Genomic DNA, 21,861 nt, shown 5'->3' with positions numbered 1-21,861 from the left:
TAGGTGCCTAATCGTGCTGTTTAGGCTTGATTTTGCTGCGTGTGAATGTTGCTGCTGTGCTGTTAACCACGCTGAAGGCTGTGTGAGTATTTCTCAGGCTGCTTTATAAGCCTCCCAGCTGTGTACCGGACTCAGTCACTTAACCCCTGTCTGAGGAGGCAGCGTTAGCATTAGCCAAATGGACACGGCACAATAACAGCGTGGTGCTAACAGCGCACTCTTGTGCTGGCCTAACGTGCTAATGGGCTTGAATATGGATCACATTAGCTGGAAATGTCAGCAACGTTAAGACAGGTTGTTAAGTACATTTATATTGATTTGTCATGGCTGTATTTATTTAGGGTGACCATACGTGCCATTTTCCCAGAAAATCACATGGATTGGATTCAGATTTTCGGAGATGTGGCTTAGCGATAAGTGTATTTGCTCCAATGTGTTGTTTTTCTTTTATTAACCTTTTTTAAGTGAAGACGTTGAGGGCAGGTGGTGTTGAAATGATGTGCACTTGTTCGGAGCGATACGTTTTGAACATTGCATGAGCGTACTTGCAGTATATATTACGTTGTTGCGAGTTTTTCTGTTTGATGTTATTTTTTTTCGCTTTTTCTGACCTACTTTTCTTTTTTTTTACTCAGATTCTCCTTTTTTATAGGTGCCTAGCATTCAATTATTTAACTGCTTTCTTTTCATTTTTTCATCTACCTGTTTCTTTGTCTCTGCGCATGTTTAAATAATGAATGTTATAGATTTCCCGGAGAGGAGAGGAAGGTGGTAGAGGAGTACAGGGGAGGAGTACAGCGTTGCTTGTTTTCGCTCGGTGTATTTGAACAGCGGGACTTTGCTGAGGAACCTTGACCTTGTCTGCACTCTGTCTACCTGGCTCTCCGCTATTTCCTTGGGATCCAGGTGACAGGTTTTTGAAGTGCAGGTTGGCCACTAATGCAGATGTTGCGTGGAAAATGGAAAAGGGGTTTGATCCCACCCATGCCCTTCGTACGCAACTCTGTATATCACGGTCCAGTGACACAAGCATTAAAGATGACGGGATCTTTCAAGTCTTGAAGAAGGGAGGCCCAGTGTGAGATTTCTGAATTTAAATACACACTCTTTGCTTGTTGTTATGTTAGATTTATAAGCCATTTTCACTTTTTTATTTCTTAAATTCTGCATATCATCAAAGCGCAGCATTGCATAAAGCAATGCATTCATTAAAATAGGACTGCGTGTTTGAAATTGCCCTCTCTTTTTGTTACACTCTGCAAATTTGGTCAGAATACACTGTGTTGCTGCAACACAAATAGTTTTTTTGGTTTGCCTTCAGATTTCTGTGAAGCAGAAATCAATTGGTTCCACTGTGCATGTTTGGGAGTTGGAAGAGAGAGCGTGTGGTTAGGTAGAAACGCGCCTCATCTGAGACAGAAACACTTATCAGGACGAGCAGAGTCTCAGGAGCCGCTGTGCTCAAACCTCCCTCCTGAGCCAGATTTCTGCGGACAAACAAACACGGCAAAATACTCAACAAGGATTTAATCTCTTGCTTTTTTATTCTTGCTTAGTGAACTTAGCAGCTGATTTTGTGGCCTTTGGAATTGTCAAGGTTGGGAATTCACTGTACTGTGGTTTAGGTGAATTGCATTGTTTTGCAAGTTTGCAAGTTTGGTTAGTTAGACTCCCAGTTGGTCAGGCCCGTTTGTTTTGATGATTTTATATGGGTTTTAGCTACTTGTTAGTTGGTCAGCCTAGGAGATTAGCTTGTCAACTTGCTAAACCAGCTTAGACTGGTTTGAGATGTTTTAAGCAGGGTGCACATACTTAAACACTTAAATGTAATTGTGACGGGAGCATGTAGTAGCTATATTTAGCATAGCGTACATGACACAGCTGGGTAAATTTGATCCAGACATTGAATGTGTAAAACTTTTTGTTATCTTATGTGGTTTTCTTTTCATATGAAGAAAGAAATAATATTGTTAGGAGTAGGATTTAGCATTGTATAGCACGTTTAGCATTTTAGCTTAGCATACATACACCATTTGGTCATAAATTTGGTTCAAAACAGTGAGTGTATAAAACTTTTTTGTTATCTTATGTGGGTTATCTTTTCATATGAGGAAAGAAATATTTTTGATAGGTGTAGCATTTAGCATTTTATAGCACGTTTACCATTTTGGCTTAGCGTACACGACAAGATACACCATTTGATATAAAACTTTTTTGTTTTTGGTAATCTTATGTGGTTATCTTTTGTTATCATTTCATATGAGGAAGGAAGTATTATATGGATAACATTTAGCATTGTATAACACACCTAGCATTTTAGCTTAGCACACATGTATCGATACACCATTTTATCATAAATTTGGTTCAAATCATTGAGTGTATAAAACTTTTTTGGTGTCTTATGTGGTGTTCTTTTCATATGAGGAAGGAAATATTGTTAGGGTTAGCCTTTAGCATTGTATTGCTTAGAATTTTAGCTTAGCTTACATGAAGTTACACTGTTTCTCACTGATTCAGTTCAAAACATCAGTGTGTAACGTTTATTTGTGTAATCTTATGTGGAGTTTTTTCTTATGCAGGAGAAGATATATTGTTGATAGATGTGTCTTTAGCATCGTATGGCATGCTAAGCATTTTAGCTTAGCATTTTCCATGACAAACACTATAATCTTTCTGCTTGAAGAATATACACACACCATATATTGTCGTAATCGCCTGTTTATTGGCTATATGTTCCACTAGACTGATTTCCCCCTCCCGCTTAGCCGTCTCGAGAAACACACAAAATTAATTTCTCCCCGTCCAACACGAAGGAGGCCCAGAGAACTTTTAATTTAATGTTTTATTTTTCATTCGTTAGAAAAATTAAGATCAAAGTCAAATTAAGTTCATCCAGGTCCATGTAATCTGTAATTTGGGAGCCTGGAGCAACAACACTCTTTGAGTGTGGCGTTGCAGCCATCTTTAGATGTGGACGGCGGTAATTACCCAGCTGTTGCTGAGCTATGATTGACACGTGTATTTGGCACAGACCATGTGCACTATTCATGAGCCGCATACCAGCGATAATTAATTGATTCATATGCCTGTAAGCTTTTTCTAAAATATTAACAAGATAAGATTAAAAAGGCATGGAGTCGTCAGAGCGGGGCGGTTCTGACCGTGGCGTTGGCTGTGAGTCTATTACCTGGAGGAACGCTCAGTTTGTGTGCTTTGCCTGTTGTTTTGTGAGATAAAGTAACTCCTGCTGCTGCACGGATACTTAACCTGCATGTAAAAATTAAAAGTGTTTTAGGTGCAAAAAGCAAAGTTTTAGACATTTATGTATTGCACATTTGCCAGTGCAAGGGTTGCTTTGCATCTATCAGAAATATGCAATTATTATTACTGCTATAGAGTGACTTCTTTAATTTAATTAACAGTAAAATCATTGTGCAGATTGCCATATTGCATTAGAGTCTGCTGTTTGACAACTATTTACGGTACTTTCCTAAAACATGTGCAGGGTCTTACTGCACATGATTCATAAATGCATGCTATTATTAAGAGTAATTCTCTTCATAATGTTTCTGTAATGTTCAAACCACCTGCTATATAGGGACTTTTCATAAACCAGTCTATTTCTTATTTTTCTTTTTTCCCCCTTGATCAGACAGAATTCTGTCCCATTTCTGAAATAAAATGGGCTACAAATGCCATCTCACACCGATTTTAATATGAAACTGAACATTCATTGGCGAATAATATAGGGCAGGGCTTGATTATGACACTGTGATTTTATTTTTTATTTTATGTTATTTTATTTTATTCCCCTACTTACACTCAAGAGAAAATTATTTCAGAGGTGGAGAAAAGTTTTGTGTGTGTATATATATATATATATATATATATAAAAATTTCTTCCCTTTGCTTACTTGACTTTTTATTTCATCAACAGAAAACAACAAAATAATTTAAGTAGATATATATTATCAGTATATTTTACTGTTATTATGTTAATGTTGACTTCATGTAACAGCGAATCAGATTTTATAGATCTAGTGGACACAGATGCCAATCACAGTAGCAGGACCATCTCTTCTCTGTCTGGTTTTTCTATGGGTCGACGTCACATTAAATCCATATAGGTATTGCTTATTACAGTGTGTTCTCCAAATGTCTGTGAATTAGCCCCAGATCACACTCTCTTTACACACACACAAACGCACGCTCGCTCTCTCGGCAGCCAGTTCCTCCCATCTATGAGATGGAATCAGGGTGAGAGAGCTGTGTGAAGCTGGCATCTCCTGACAGGTAGTCACCTTGCAGGTCTCACTGCTTGTGTCATGAATAAACATGGCTGCTAGTGGCGTACTGCTTGGAAAAGCATGCTGGCTCGGGTAATGGCCTCTCAAGCCGCGAGAGCGAGAGCCGCCGCTCCACTGCTATTACGGGCCGTGCCAAAGAGCCCCGACTTAGAAACATTCATGCCGGCGATGTTTATTAAAGCCAGCGAGCGTGCAGACACACGCAAATACACAAACAAACACATCGACTGCGGCCTGAGGTGGAGGCTCTGTATTTTCTGCCTGTCGTCAAACTGTTGCGCTGTCTTTACCGTGCATGAAAGAGCAAACAGCGCTTCTAGAGCTGTTATTAGATTAGCATATGACATGCACTAGAGGAACACTGGACGTATAGAGTTTAGGCAGAGTAGATTATGCATTTAATTTGACACGAACAGAAATGACGGATAAATGTATAGTCAGTTTTATAAGCCGTACTGTCTGAAAGGGGAAGTGTGTCATTTTTTTTCAATGTAAAAATACTCTAATCTTAGGTTAATATGTAGATTCGGCATTTATAGGTCTGTGGTGCTTTCAAAACATGGATCTGTTTATTTGAACAGCCCAACGTAGCTACATTGATTTGAGTTTTGCGAATTGACATTGACTACATAGATTTTTGAGTTTTGAACGGGTTTATCTGTTTTATTATAGTCATTATTTTAGCAATTCTGTTGACTATAGTGGTGCAGAAATTACACATTCCACCTTTCAAGTTGCAATGCAACAGAAATAGAGAGAGATCTTTTCTTCTGTATTATAGCGTACTTTCAAGTCAAATGGATAATTGAAAAAGTAAAAATGTAGGACGGGGCATTGGTTCAATCCATCGGGTTTTTTTTTTTGGTTTGAATGGAGGCGGATATGAATGTGATTTTGAGGTTGATTGTAAGAAAGGGGCAGGGTTTATGTGGACGAAATGATAGGATGCCATTTTACCAGAAGATCAAGTTATGACATTTTGATTAATAATAAAATTACAAGGTCAAAAAAAGTGCATACAGTAGAAGATGTTCCCCAATAGTAGAATTCACAATTATTTTACAAACTAAATAGTGTTCATTATGACGGCAAATTTGCATTTAATTTTAGTCAGTCTTTTGACTAAAATGCCATTTAGTTTGTCATATTTTAGTAATCTGAATTGTTTTAGTTGACTAAATATCATAAGATTTTATTCAACTCTTATTCAAATCTACAGTAGGTTTTCTCAGGGTTTGTGGCATGTCAGTGAGTAAACATGTCAGATGCAATGAATCAGCATCTGTATTGATGGTAAGTTTGTTAAAATGAATTAAATTTTATATTTTTTTCCATTTAAAGTAAAACTATCACGTTACAAAACTAGCATTGTATTGTACAATTACAATAGAAAATATATTACGATTTAATTTATAGAACCTTTAGAAATTCTATAAAAACATAAAAAAGCAAAACATGCTTTAAGTGCATTTTTATTTGTTTTTGAAGTAGAGTTAAAAAAATCTCGCTAAATTTTATGTAGAAATGGTGCATCGCCATTTTGCTCTGACCAAAGTGATTTGAACGCACTTTGCGTCGTAATTACGACTTCCCAACTCATAAATACGAACATCCCAGTAGGAAATGAACGCACCATTAGTTCTGATTGGATCTCTTCACAAATTATCCCTCCCTAATATTTTGTCTTGTTTTTATTTGTTGACGAAAAGAAAAATAGATTTTTGTCATAGTTATTGTCATTCAGAACTGGGTTTTATTTAGTTATTGTCTTGTTTTCATCTGTAAAAATGTTGTTGATGAAAATTAACGTAATTAACACTGCGAGCCAATTTGAAGGTCCAAGTTTATGTGTAATTTTCAGTCTGTTTTCTGCTTTTTCTAACAATAAATTTGTGGAAAGGTGTTTTTTTTCAGTGTTTTGTTGGCTGAACAGACATGTGTACAACAGTATATTGACATTTGAACAGAATGTTTTATTATAATGAAGTCGCAGTCTACTCTGATGTTACAGCACACATTACTGTTAATTTCTTGAGATGGTTTAATATAACATTGCAGAATATATTATTTTCGTTTATTATTATTATTTAGGTTTTTATTCATTTGTAGTTTACTTAGCTCTACTCATTTCAAGAATATTAGATTTTAAACATATTTTTAAGGATGTTTTTTCTCCTGAGGTCTCTGTAGGTAGGTTTTGAATGCGAAAGTGCCAGAAACTGGGTTAACGTTCTTTTACCAAACAGTAAAAAGTAATATACAGGAGAAGCTTTAAGAATATGCAAAATATTGTTGCTGCAGTCTCTGCCGTAGAGTAGAAAAAGTAAATTATCCCCACTCTGACAGCATGAATTGATGTATATGAGATGTTGAATGCAGTCAGCTATGTCAAAACATTATTTTTCATGCACTGGCTGTTTGCTTTTGCTTTTGCGTTTGCGTGACTGTTTGGGGTGATGTAATTATCTGTCAATCTCAGTCAGTAAATCACTATGTAAACAGAAGAAGTGGGGGCCGGAATGAGACAGAGGTTTGGGCAAATCAGCTTTGGAATGAGGTGGACGCAGTGGGTCAGTCATTTTTTATTCTCTAAATGAAAAGCTACTAAATATTGCATAAGCACAACTGCACTTGCTTCTAAATAAAAGCAGAAGTCTCCTGTTTATGTCTTTTTAAGTGTCTCAAGAGCAATATTCTTGAATTAAGAAGAGTTAAGCACCATCCACAAAGTTTATCCGACAAGCTAAAGTATTTTTTAACTAATCATCCGCCTGATTCCATCCCAAAGCTACGCAATCCAATCTAACGCTCTCGATTCGGAGTGAGGACATTACCCAGCATTCTCGGAGGCTTACGGTAGAGGTGCTCTTAGCTCTAATTAAAAGTTAGAAATCGTCTCATTATGATGATGAAAGTGCAGAAGCAACTCTGGAGAAGTCCAAATGTGTCATCGTTGTGAGGTGGGTCGAAATCAAACCACTTATTACCTTGTCAGGCTGTTCACAGACTCCCTAATGGCCGTTTCCATTAGTGCGGCCTATCAGCGCAGATACGTGGATTAATCATGCTTTCATTTGGGATGGAACATCATATGGACTGAAGAAAAGGTAGACTTCAGAAAAAATGGAGATTAATCAGCCAACGTTCGGGCGATATCAGTCACATGGCGTGCAGCCATGTGGGCGGCTTCGAGGAACACTCCTAGTAATTCTGGGACATTTTCTTAGCCGAGTTTTGACGTTCTTTTAACGATTTTTACTTGGTTGGTTATGGTTAACGAAAACATGAAATGGCCTTCCTGACATAACTTGCATAATTACATGTTTCTGAGAGGAAAAATGTGAAAGAATCACACTATTACTTCTCTAATGATTTGATTCGCAGTTTAAACCTGGCAAATAAAAAAATTGGTGAAAGGTCTCATAGACTTGCATTGAACGCCCTAGAATCGTAGTGAAAAAAAAAAATTTGTAGAAATTGCATTATTACTTATCTAATTATATGATTTATGGTTTAAACCTGGCAGATGATGAAAGGTCTTATAGTAAATAGTGGCAATGATGAAAAGTTTAATAGTGGCAAGTTCTGCACGAGAATCACTTACATATTTTGTTTTTGAAAATGTAAAATTCAAATTTGGATGACAAATAATGTAAACTAGGGGTGTCCCCGACTAAGGATTTACATAGTCGAATCGGAATTTTCGAATCTTGCCGATAGTCGACTGATAGTCGAATCATATGTTTGGGGGCAGGGTCAAAATACATTACCAAGAGTCAAGTAGTCAGACATTCGACAGTCATAAATACTGAAGTTAACACACAGGGAAAATGAGTAATGGACGCCTCGCAGATAAAAAAATACTGTTTTATGTTTTGATTAAAAGATAGTTAACATTAAACTTCAGCAAAACCCTAAGAATTCACAACATTTTTACAATAGTGCTCTGATTATAACGTTATGTATATGACAGTGGTTATTAATGTTCTGCATTTCTGTTCTGAGCTGCGCGCGCTGAAGATGACCAGTAGAATGAAGCATATGATAGCAAGTTTTTAATCAATGGGATTTAACTCATTTATCTCATATAGAATACGCTTCGTTATTTATACAACATAATGTTAATTTTACGACTTATAGGCTATCTGCACAAAACGTCCCGAATGCACATGAACGTGTCTGCGCGGCTTTGAATGAACTCCTTTTGTGGACGCGTTCTTCACACACTACAATGAAGCGCTTTACTGCAGCGCAACTCAACCAAATGCATCTTATACGAGATAAATAATATATACACGATATATATAAACCGGCTGAAATGTTTTGAAATTACTTGTACCCTACCTGATCGAAAAAAAAATTCAGTCTATCACTCTGCCTGCGTCAATTTGAGTCTTGTTAAAGATTTAAATTCCTGCCGCCAAAATGCTCCTCTGTCGGTCACGGATTATGGAAAGTGAAACTTAAATCTATAGGGGTGGTTGGATTTATTAACGCACATTAAAATATTTATTTAAAGCTTCTTTCTTTTCAGATTCTTATTTACAGCATTATCTTAATAGGCTGTATATTAACAGAAAAACAGTAGTTCTATGTGAAGTCAGACATTTGAGCACCCTCATATAGCCAAAATGGCATGATCATAACACCCCGCAAATATTCGACTGTGAAATTGGTAGTCGAATCAGGCTCCTCCTATCGAAGTATCGAATCTTTGACTATTCGGGGTCACCCCTAATGTAAACCATATCTTTTTAAATTAAAACATGGTGGCTGCATAATTGAGCACAATGAAATCAGGGATGAAATTGAACTGAAATAAAATATATACGAAATAAAATACATACTATACTATACTATATATACGTACTACACTATACTATACTATACTAAAATAACTAAAAATTAAATAAAAATCAATAAAAACTATGTAAAACATTTAAACAAAATAAATGTGTATATTAAAAATTACAACAAAATTACTAAAACGTATATGTTCAGTCATTTACGGATCTCAGCTTGAACGTCTGTGGTGAAAGTGAAAGGCAGGAGCAGAATCTATAGGAAAGATGACTCTGTGAGAGCATTTTTCAAATTGCTTTGTGTCCTGACTGAACCCTGTGATTGTAGAATAGTCTCAGATACGGGCTGTTTATATTGGCCCTTCGTCCTCTGCCGCATTCTCTGTCTAGCACTTTCTCCATCTTTGAAAATTTCAGGCAATTTTCTTTACATTGTGATCTGTACCTTTCACATCTCTCTGTCCATTATGCCTATCTTTTATCTTATTTCAATGAAACAGTAGTATTTCGTTCAGGGTTGGAAACTTTACAGGGAGATTTCAGGGAAAAGTTATGTGGGGCCATGTAAAGGAAGACCATATCATCACTTTTTCATTTATCATAGCTGATGGCTAGCAAATGCAGTCATGTCAGGTATGGAAAGAAAGCTGTTCAGATGAATCAACATAAACGTGTTCAGAAATGTCAGTACAAACATAACAATAATAAAACTAGATCATAATATTCATAATTTATTTTTACAGTAGATACTGGTGTTTCACTCATCTGCACTCTCAAAATAAAGCTTGGCCTTGAGCTTAAAGACTGACATCTGTCTGCTCAATTGATCCAGGGAGTTCATTTCTGTCTGTGGTGCACCATTTGGATTGTTTGTTGCTGTTTATTTTCCTGACAGGTCTAAATATAGAAATCATATTCTCAGCAGGGGCTAATTTGAGTTTTTAATCGTGTTCAGACCCAGTGGATTTGGCGTTTCAGCAGGCCACCTGTCTAACACATTAGAAGGGTGTTTTTTTTCAGGGCAGATGGAGAGAGGAAGTCTGTCCTTGTCTTAAATATTCCTTCAAGCGGTGTGGGCCGTCTCAGGCCTGCCAGAACGCCACTGCTCTCCCAGATTCTTCAAACTAGCTCCAGCTGTAAAGATGTCCAGGTGAAAATGTCTGTTTATGTGAGACAACATTTTGAGCACGTCCAGGTTTTGGGAGTGACATCTGCATTTAAATGCAAGAGTGAATCTCCTAATTTATCATTTGGTCACTCCTGAAATGTAGAGTAGTTTTGGCATCTTGTGGGTGTAAACAAAAAAGCAGGGTGCTTTTTAAGTGTTTTGATTAGTGGTTGACCGTTATTTCATCAAAGCCTATATATTGGCTGGTATTTGGCTTTTTTTGTATATATATATATCGGCATTTGCTGATACGTTTTTCTGTTTGGCTGATGTGTCGGACGAGGTATTTTTATTTTGACAGTGTTGAGAATGCCAATGCCTGAGTGGCTTTGTATTGGCCATCTAAGATACAGACATCAGCTATCAAAAAACCATATCGGTCAAAGATAGTTTTGAAATTGTGACGGTTGGCATACCGATAAACATAGAAGAGTTTTTGACATCTAATGGGTGTAAAGAAAAAAAAAAGGTTTTGATTAGTGGTCAACCGTTATTTCATCAAAGCCGATATATCGGCTGGTATTTGGCTTTTTTTTATATCAGCATTGGCCTTTACGTTCTTTTGTTTGGCTGATGTGTTGTAAGCGGGACTTTTATTTTGACAGCATTGAGAATGCCAATGCCTTAGTGGCTTTATATCGGCCATCTTAAGATATGGCATCTGCTTTCAAAAATCCACAACACTATTTTTTAAATTGTGACGGTTGGCATACCGATAAACATCGAGGAGTTTTGACATCTTATGGGTGTAAAGAAAAAAAAATAGTGTTTTGGTTAGTGGTCAACCGTTATTAACCAAAGCCGATATAATGGCTGATATTTGGCAATTTTTAAATATCGGCACTGGCGGATACGTTTTTCTGTTTGGCTGCCACATCGTAAGTGGGACTTTTATTTTGACAGTGGTGAGAATGTCAACAGTTAAGTGTCTTTATATCGGACATCTAAGATATGGGCACCCGCCATCAAAAATCCATATCAGTCAAACCCTAACTGATGCTAATTCTGATGAAGGAAATATTAGCAATTTATTACAATTAGTCAACTGCTGTTGATAGAGGCACCATGTTTGTTAATAAACAACCATATTTAGTTTATAATACCCCCCTAAAATGAGAACGAGCTGCCAACAGAGCATCTGTCCATCGTCTTGTGATCTTCTGTTTTCTTAATCACTCATGCTGCTCTTTAAAAATCCAATTGCTTAATTACTCTGCTGCGTATCAGATTAGAATTTGTCGTTAGGGGCTCATAAAGTCTCTTCCTTCCAATGAAGGCCCAGAGACTAATGAGCACCATGAGAAAGAGATAGAAAGAAGTAGACGAAAAGTCTCACCAAGTGTTGGGGTCTGTGAGGCCTCAGATTGGGTGACAGATGGGAAATCATCATGGAAAATGCAAGCTAGCTCCACTTCAGCACAGAGGCTTTGTGTGTATGCACACACACCGCACCTGAATTAGTGCTACGTGTCGCATTTCATGCTCTGAATTATTGCAGTCATGCTAATATTATATTTAGCCAACGTTTTTATATAGTTTACACTCAGTATTTTTCAATAAGAAAATCTTAAATGGAGAACAAATTAAGACTTTTTATCTGACCATAGTATCAGATGTGTATCCTTTAGAGTTTCTGAAGAGATCTCAACAATGTCTCAAACTGTGTTCAGGTTAAGCAAGACAAATTTAGCTTGCATTATGAGTTGTGCAGTCACTGTATATAATGTTTCTGTGATATTTTTTTACCACAATTTGCACCTAAATTTAAGGAATATGTTTACATATTTTTTTTTTAAAAGGTTTACCGAGATGGCAAAGTCTGCAATTAAAGTGAAGTGTTATATAAGGATTATTTATATGCTATTATAGTTTATATTCATATTTTGAACTTTTATATTTTCATTTTCATTTTGATTTTAAAACTAAACTACTACTATTATTAGTGTTATTAATGTTTTTATTGATAATAATAATAATAGTAGCTGAAAATTGTAATAGTTATTAATTAATACAATTTTATATTATGCTTAAATAATATAAATATATTTTATATTATACATTAGCAATTAGCATTTGTTTTTGAATTTTCAGTTTTCTTCTTTCAGTTTTTTATTATTATTAGATATATTTTGGTTATTTTGGTTATTTTTCTTCTTCTTCTTCTTAATGATAATAGTAGCTAAAAATTGTAATAATATTTTAGATTTTAAATTTTATTTTTTACAGAATTAGCTTTTTAAACCAGTTTACCAAGATACCGGAGATTGAAATCGAAGTTCATATTACTCTATTACTATTTAAATACTGTTATAGTTTTTATTAATATTTTGAATGGGCTTTTATTTTTATACATTCACTATTCATTTTAATTTTCTAAATTGCTTTTGTCATTTTACTTTTTTCTTTTTTATATTTCTATAGTTTCATTTTAATAAAAATTAATTAATTATTTTATTTTCATTTCTGTTTTAGTTTTATTTCAGTCATTTGAGTACTCCAAGTTTTATTTCATTGTATTTTATTTCAGCTGTATTTCAATGATTTGAAATGTTGTTTTTTCTTTTCATTTTAGTTGAGGATAACAACACTGATTTTGATGTGATCTCAGACGTTTCTTATCAAACATAATGTGAGCTGCTGTTCACATTCATTTTTAGATCTACTAATGTGTGTCTCATTTGCTTCTCTTTTTATTTCTCCTCAGAAACACATCTGAGATACCATTCATACTTACATGACACATGACTGAGAACTGAGCTATGAAAGATCAACCTCAGAGCAATACAAATGTCCTCTGGGTTTTCCTGTCCCAGTAAATCAATCTGAATTGGGCTTTTGTCATCTGTATTTCCATCCGTAATGCTGGTGTTATTTTTCAGCGCTGTGGAAAAATGGATAAATATTATATGTCTGTATTCTGAAACATTTATTTTCCTTCCTAAACTATTTCTACGCTCACTGAAACAGCCATTACAGTAGATCTTATTACTCTCCTTTACCTTGAAGTGTCCTGTGACGTCCTGTCACCCTGATATGGACCTGATGTGAAAAGCAATAACGCCACATTCCCATGGATAAGAGCTCGCCATAGCCGGCAATATCCTTTATAGTGGCTCTATGATGATAATAATATGGCTGATATTGTAGAGGCACTGGAAGAGCTAGCAGTGTGTTAACCATATGAATTCTGATTAGAGCTCAGATAATGGCCGTCCCCATTCCGACTCCTTTATCATTCGCAAAGCAGATTGTGCACTCTCTCACAGAGTGGATTATTAGCATATTATACAAATTGCACATGCAACAAACACCATAAATAAGAGCGAACACAGGTAAACAAACACACTGCGGAGGTGTGCATGTTAGCCGGATAAATGAAGAACAATGCATGAAGACAATAAATTGAAAGGTATTTACCCGTGCAAAATTCACTCTGTCAGCAGAACGTTCTAGCATCAAATGATTCTTCCACCCAAATACCTACTGTAACTTTAGGAAGTAGAGGTGCTACAGGTGTACTGTACATGAGGAGTCTGAAAAGATTGAACAGTTTGACTCTGTGCAATGTTGTAGCAAAAAGTAAAATAAGTTACAATTTTTTTTTTAGAAATAATAGAATAGAATAATAGAATAATAGAATATAATATATATAATTATAATAATAGAAAAACTTTATACCACCTTCACCAATGACATGGTTAGCATCTATTTTTATTTTATTTTGTTTTATTTTATTTATTTTTTTGTATTTATTTTAATAATATAATAAATTGTAATAAACAATAAATATAATAAAATAAATAATAATAAATATTATTTTATTAATATAATAAAATTTATTATTATTATTAGTAGTAGTAGTATTCAATTATTTTATTGTATGAACAAACAAAACTAGTTGTGCAATTACCAAAAAAAAAACACATAAATTAAATATAATTATTATTAATAATAATAATAATGTAAAAGTTACATATGATATGCAAAAGTATTTCAAATGCTAATTTAGCAAATGCACAAATTTAAATACATAAAGTCACAATATAAAATAAGCATTGTCTGTGTGTGTATTTTCATACCCTCTTAAAAATAAAGGTTGGTATCTATGGTTCCATGAGGAACCTTCAACATCCATGGAATCTTTCCATTCCATTCATTTTTCCAAAAGGTTCTTTATAGTGGAAAAAGGTTCTTTAGATTACTAAAATGTTCTTTTAAGAACTGTTCAATGAAAAATGGTTCTTCTGTTGCATCGCTGTGCAAAAAAAAACCCTTTTGGAACCTTTATTTTAAAGTTTTCTTTTGATTAAAGGAGTCTGTTTTCACCTGTTTCACCTCCACTTAATTCTGACACGCTGCCTTTCTATTAACATACCGTGACCAGAGCCTAAACAGAGCAAAAAACGCAAGCGGGTGCAATTTTACAGGCATGTGGAACATCAGAGGCAGGCCTAATCTGTAAAAAGAAAGCCATCAAACAAGCCCAACTTCAGTAGCAAGTAGCGCCGGGTGCATTTTTCATGAATATTGTTGTTGTAGAGCAGAGACCTTCATGAATCAGTAGTCAGGTCGTTGCAGATTTGGCTTAGAACGTCGCTGATGAAAGAAGCTAGCGCTCTCTCTCTCTCTCTTTCTCTCACTCTCTCAAAACGGTTTTTGTTTTCCTAAACAATGATTGTCATCAGTGGCATAACGCTGCAACTCTGAACATGTTCCAAATCAAGGCAATCCAGCGCGCCGCTGCATTGTGCATCAATTATTTAGCTTATGTTGCTTTGTACAAACAAGCTCCCCTGGTGGAGAGATGGTACCTGTGCACAGCCAATTACTTCAAAATGTTTCTCTCATTCATTATTGAGGCCGTTAATCTTGTACAGGTTGTTGTGCGTCTGACCCGGTGTGCAGTCTAGCGTGCGGTGCTTTGATCAGGCCCCAGCTGACTGGTGCGGACGGGGCCCGGGCTCTGTGCTCCTGATGTGAGCGGGAGAAGAGCACCGCTGCTGCCGTTTCTCCACGGCTCCGTGTGCTTCCAGGATCCGTGGTGGGTAATTAGAGCGGAGAGGCTGTGTGGGCACGGCTGCTAAACGACAGGAGGTGTGTGAATACATGCGTATGATCTGAGAAAGCTACGTGTGTGAAGCTGAGCTTTGGACGAATGCCTGTGACTTACCTATTCGCTTTAGCTAGCAGTTGTGAGTAAAGGAAAATTTGCACCAAATTCGATTTTCAAAAACAATATCATCTCTGTAACTCCTTCATAAGGAGTCATAAATTATAAGCAACAGTTTAGGCTTTTGTTTACATATAAACAGAGTAAACTGGAAAGCTTGTATCACGTGTGTTCAGTTTAGCTTCCGTGTTTACCATATTTGATGTGCTCTATGTATGTGTGTTGATCATTATTCAGATGTAAATAAAAGACTAAATTAAATCTGTTAATTATGTAAGGCGATTATGTCTCTTTACAAGACTTGTATTAAACCACTTGATTCAACTGGATTTGTTTTATGATGCCTTTATGACCTTTTTGGATCTTCTACATTTTGGTTACCTGGACTTTCAGATTTCATTAAAAATATCTTAATTTGTGTTTCGATGATTAACTAAAGTCTTATGGGCTTGGAACGACATGAGTGCGAAAATAATAAAATAATATATTTATTTTAATTTATTAATTATTATTATTTGCAGTTGTGCACATTATACACCTGCACATCTGAAGACTGAATCTTTCAAGCTTCATTATTCACTAATATTTATTTTTAAATTCATTTATATTTATTTTAATTTATTTATTATTATTTATTAATTATTATTATTTGCAGTTGTGCACATTATTCACCTGCACATCTGAAGACTGAATCTTTCAAGCTTCATTATTCACTAATATTTATTTTTAAATTCATTTATATTTATTTTAATTTATTTATTATTATTTATTAATTATTATTATTTGCAGTTGTGCACATTATTCACCTGCACATCTGAAGACTGAATCTTTCAAGCTTCATTATTCACTAATAGATTTTTTTTTTTTTAATGGATCATTCCGATTGAATCTCAGTTGATTCAGTTCACAAAACCACTCTGAATGATTCATTCACAAATTGAGCCGTTTTTCCAGTTCGACTCAGTGGCTCATTGATTCGGTTGCTGTGATTAATGACTCACAGATGAACATTTAGGTTTGTTCCTTACATTTTCTGGCACTTTTTTGTCTATTTTGAAGCTTGAAAGCCTCTGTCGAATTCATAGTAAATGCAAGGAAAAGCATCGTCTTCAAAATTTCCCTTTTTTGTGGAAGAAAAAAGTCCGGTTTGAAACGACACGATGAGAGAAAGAAAAAATTGAAATCGCATCATATGACCCCTTTAATAAAACATAATTTTGAGTGAATGTCCCTTTAAACAGCAGGTTCTGTTCCTGTGATTGATATACTGTTAGTTCTTTCAGATTTAAAGCATTTTCTAAATGTAAAGTAACTCAGTTGCTTTTGATTTTGGAAAATTGAATCCAGCATTCTGGCAGGTCAGAACGTAGCTGCGACGAGCCGAACGGCTTGTTTATTTTCTGATGTTGTAATACTACTGAGCCCTTTGTCTGTACAGCAACACTGATCCAAATGCTGTTTCGTCCTTTTCAAACATGCCCTTGTGTTTCTCTCTCTGTCTTTAATGTCTGCCTGAGAGCCTGAGAGCATCAGCTTCATCACTAGCAAACATCAGGATTTGAATTTAGTGTGTCTTAGTAGAGTGGGGCATTGACTTGAGATATGATTTAGGACGGGGAGAGAGAGATCTCATTCTGTCTGGGTTTTGGCGGGAGGCCAGGCGGAGAGAAGTGAGCTGTTTGAGGGATGGCTGGTGGAGGGGTGGAGGTGGGGGGTGAGCGAGTGAGTGCCGGGGATTGTGGGACAGGAGAAGATGGCGTTGAGCCTTGGCTCAAGTAATTGTGTGGCTCCCAGGTGATGAGGGCTTTTATGCCATTAACAGTGTCTCTCCCTCCGCAGAGCGAGCCAGCTCTTTAACAAGACAGCGCTGCAAATTTCACAGCTAATACTGAGCCGTTCCACCTCAACGGACCGCACGCAGCAGGTGCAGCTGGGAAACGGCCGGGAGGGAAGGTGGAACAGACAGAGAGAGAGAGAGATGGAGAGAAAATGACCATTATGCTTCAGCTGGTCAGGTGTTTTTTGCTTCTGTTTGATTGAAGCTTGTGGTTTCAGTCATGAAGCTGGTTTAACCAGACGAAATGACAACTTTACGGTTGGGATTGTTATGGACAGTGTTGTTCACATTACGAATTTCTGCTGCGACTATTGTGTTAAAAACAGCAAAGTGCTGTAGCATTATACTGATATATTGGTGAAAATTCTTGATATCAGCAGTATATATATTTATGTTTTTTTAACAAACAAGTGTTTAGGCCCATTTGTATACATCTAAAAAAATCTATAATATAATATAATAATCTATTTTAATATAATATAATATCATTTATACTCTAAATAATATTAATAAAGTTTAAAATAATTCTATATTATTTGTGTACAGTAAATATTTAAATTATTCAGGAATTTGATTTGTCATGATAATAATAATAAAACAAATAATAATAATTTATTATATTGTAATAATAGCAATATAATTTATTATATTTTTATTACTAATAAAATAATTTCTAAATATTTACAATATTTACACAATATATACAGCATACACCAACAATATTGATTGTTGCGATTGATTTTATTATGATTATTATTGTTAATATTATTATTATTGTAATTATTATTATTATTATTAACAACAACAATAATAACAGGAAATTCTGAATAATTATTTTACACAATATTTTCTGTATATATATAAAATATATATTACATATATATTATATAAGGTGCCCGGGAGCTGACATGTTCGGTTCACTTAGTTTTGTCGTGGCCACGAGATAATAACTCATGGGAAAGTGATCATATGTCGTGGTCACAAGATATGAATTTGAGGGAACGTCATAATAACTCGTGGGAACTTGATACTATGTCGTGGCCTCGAGATGCTATATTGAGGGAACGACATCCATTTCTCAAGTTTAATGCATAAACAAACCTGCGTGGCCATAGCAACCTGGGATTATCAGAGATGGATTCATTAATATTTTATTTTGAATTAAGAAATTATTATATCATTTATTATAGAAATTATTACATTATTAAATTATTATATTAACCATAGGCCTTGGCTACCGGGCTATTACGTGCGATAGTCAGCATTCAAATTAAGTTTATCATGAATAAATGTTGCATAAAGTGCATAATATATAATATAAAAACATTTTTATCCATCCTACAGTCTTGTAAGTCCATTAACTGATCGTCTTTTTCCCGTAATATTTGTACATTATTAATAATATTATTATTAGCCTATTATTATTGGTTGTATTTTTATATTAGTTTATATTAATTTTTTCCCTTCATTTCGATCTCTCTACTTAATGTTCTGAATACTTTTGTAAATAATAGCCTACTGTAAATGCTCGACATGCCAATAAAGCTTTGATTTTGCTGACTGGAATTTTGCAAGTTTGGAAGAATGCAGTTTAAATTTAACATATATTTCATTTTATTTCGGCTAATTAATAGACCATAATTATAAATACTATAGTGTTTCGTTGAGGAATTAATCATTCACGTAGTTTCATTTGTAAATGAAAACACAACACGCTCATTTATCATCACACATGGACATAAATACAATTCTAAAGTTACAACTTTATTGGCATAATTGTCAGGCGTTTATTTGCAAAATATATGGTAGGCTAGCAAATGCTAGCATAATTATACAAAACGTTAACTAGGTAAAGCATATTTCATTTTATTTCGGCTAATTAATAGACCATAATTATAAATACTATAGTGTTTCGTTGAGGAATTAATCATTCACGTAGTTTCATTTGTAAATGAAAACACAACACGCTCATTTATCATCACACATGGACATAAATACAATTCTAAAGTTACAACTTTATTGGCATAATTGTCAGGCATTTATTTACAAAGTATATGGTAGGCTAGCAAATGCTAGCATAATTATACAAAACGTTAACTAGGTAAAGCAATACACAAATTGAAAGGGGAAATAAGCATATATAACAATAAATATAAAAATATAGCCCTAATAAGTTCATGTAATAATAATAATAATATACAAATATTAAATTAACTGTTTAATGTTAATAAAAAAGGTTTTATCCATTTTTGATAATCCCAGGGTTGCTATGGTCACGCAGGTTTGTTTACGCATTAAACTCGTGGCCACAAGAAATGGATGTCCTTCCCTCAACATAGCATCTCGAGGCACGACATATGGATGTCGTTACCTCAACAAAATGATCTTGTGGCCACGACATATTATCATGTTCCCACGAATTATGACGTTCCCTCAAATTAATATCTCGTGGCAACAGTATATTATCACGTTCCCACGAGTTATTATGTCATGGCCACGACAAAACTAAGTGAACCGAACATGTCAGCTTCCGGGCACTGTAATTATATATATAAATATCTTGAGCGATTAAGCTATTTAGTTGATAAAATTGCGGGGCAGCGCTAAAAAGTTTGTTCTTGAATGTCTGAGTGCGGCTGCAGCGTGATCTGTGTGAGTGACTGAAGGCGTGTGTGCGTTAGATACAGAAGACAGCGCATTCGTTTAGAACTCTTCTAATTTTTTTTTTTTTTTAAACGTAGAGAGTGTTTTAATTTGTGCAATGATAACCTACCAGCAATGTAAATATGATTTCTAAAAATATATTAGAATGAGTACATTACAATATAAATTTATTAGAACGAGTACATTATTATTTATGGGCTTAAAAACAAGATGCAAAAAATCAGAATATTGTACCTGATGGGGAGTGCCCAATGTAAACATGAAACATATGCCATATATACCTATATTGTACTGTGGAACAGTTATAGAGGCCCTTCATAATGCAGAGGTCAACTGTTTGCTCTGCCAATAGTTAGAAATGGCACTATAGTATGCAGTGTTTAATAAATAGCTGTTTTACTAAATTCAGGTGAAATTCAGTACAGTCCTGTATCGTGATACGTATCGTATCGTGGCCTCTGTATCGTGATACGTATTGTTTCGTGGCTTTCCTGGTGATACACAGCCCTAATGATCAGATCCATCCATTTTATTATTGATACCACAGAGCAGCAGCAATATTGCTAAATGTCTCTTGCGGCTCTTACTCTATGTGTGTTAGATTCAGTCCTGGTTTGCTCTAGGTAACAAAGAAGATTTATGTCTCACAATGTGGTTTTTTGGCTCGCACAGGAGAGAATGTGCAGAAGTGAAGGCTGGGTGTTTTGTGTTGGCGATTTGGCTTTTCAGGCACCGCTTTTGCCATGTAATCGCATTGCGTTGGGCTTACCTGTGCCGCCCCCAATGGGTTTATTCACAGCTAACGGGATTTGCTGCGGTGCAGAGATCCGGCGAGCAGCACCGCTCTCGTGGCTTTCCACAGCCTCTTAATTACACACTGACAGCAGATCAGCGCTGACAAGCCCACCCTCTGATCGCAAGAGAGGGGCCCCTGTGGGCCCCTACACAGACCGGCTCCACACACAATTTAAACCCAGTTTACCACAGACCCCTGATCACTGTATGGGCTGGTTTGTGAGTAATGAGTACTGCACTGCTGGTTTATGGCTTTCTTTGCGAATGTGTTGTACTGTATATGAAATAATAAAGATATAGGACTGCACATAGGATTTAAAAGCAATAATTTACTCAAAATTAAAAATCTGTCATTATTTGCTTACCCTCATGTTATTTTCTTGATGTTATGTTCTATTATCTGGATTATCTATTATCATGCTCTAAAAGTTACTTTACATGAAAAGTGTACCAAGTCTCTGCTAAAAATAAATATAAAATTAATTAATTAAAAAATGAAGAAAAAAAATATAATCATAGAATTTTATATAGTCAGTATTGTTAATAAATAAATAAATAAAAAAGTAAATAAATAACTTTTTAAAATGTATTTTGTAAAAACAATCATTACTATACGAATTACTAAACTATATGAAATTCTCTTATATATAGACACATTTAAAAAAGATTTACTATATACCAATAATATATAATGAAAAATAATATATTCATAATTTTATATTATATTGCTTTTCTAATTATTTTTTATTATAATATTATATTACTGTATATATCATAATATATCATCATTAATAACACATTAATATTATTTATATTATATAATACAGTATATTATATGTATATTAAAAAAATGTGAAAAAGACTATATAACTATATTATGATAATAATAATAATAATATAATGTTTTATATATATATATAACTGTATATAACATTCATGTATAATTATTATATTATATTATTTTACATTATATACATTGTTTAATATTTATGTAATTGTACATGTGTGGTGTCAAGTCAAGTCACCTTTATTTATATAGCGCTTTTAACAATACAGAGTGTGTCAAAGCAACTGAACAGCATTAATTAGGAAAATAGTGTGTCAATAATGCAAAATGA

The 21,861-nt window shown here is 34.8% G+C and overlaps 1 protein-coding gene across 1 annotated transcript in view; it reads left to right on the top strand.

The window, feature by feature from the left end:
* Positions 1-21,861, top strand: part of LOC107693079 (neuronal PAS domain-containing protein 3-like) — a 185,108-nt gene that overhangs the window by 96,760 nt on the left and 66,487 nt on the right. The window lies entirely within an intron of this gene.

Source organism: Sinocyclocheilus anshuiensis, unplaced genomic scaffold (genome assembly GCF_001515605.1).
Source record: "Sinocyclocheilus anshuiensis isolate Anshui unplaced genomic scaffold, SAMN03320099.WGS_v1.1 scaffold222, whole genome shotgun sequence".
Taxonomy (NCBI): domain Eukaryota; kingdom Metazoa; phylum Chordata; class Actinopteri; order Cypriniformes; family Cyprinidae; genus Sinocyclocheilus; species Sinocyclocheilus anshuiensis.
This window is presented reverse-complemented; position numbering and strand designations above follow the sequence as displayed.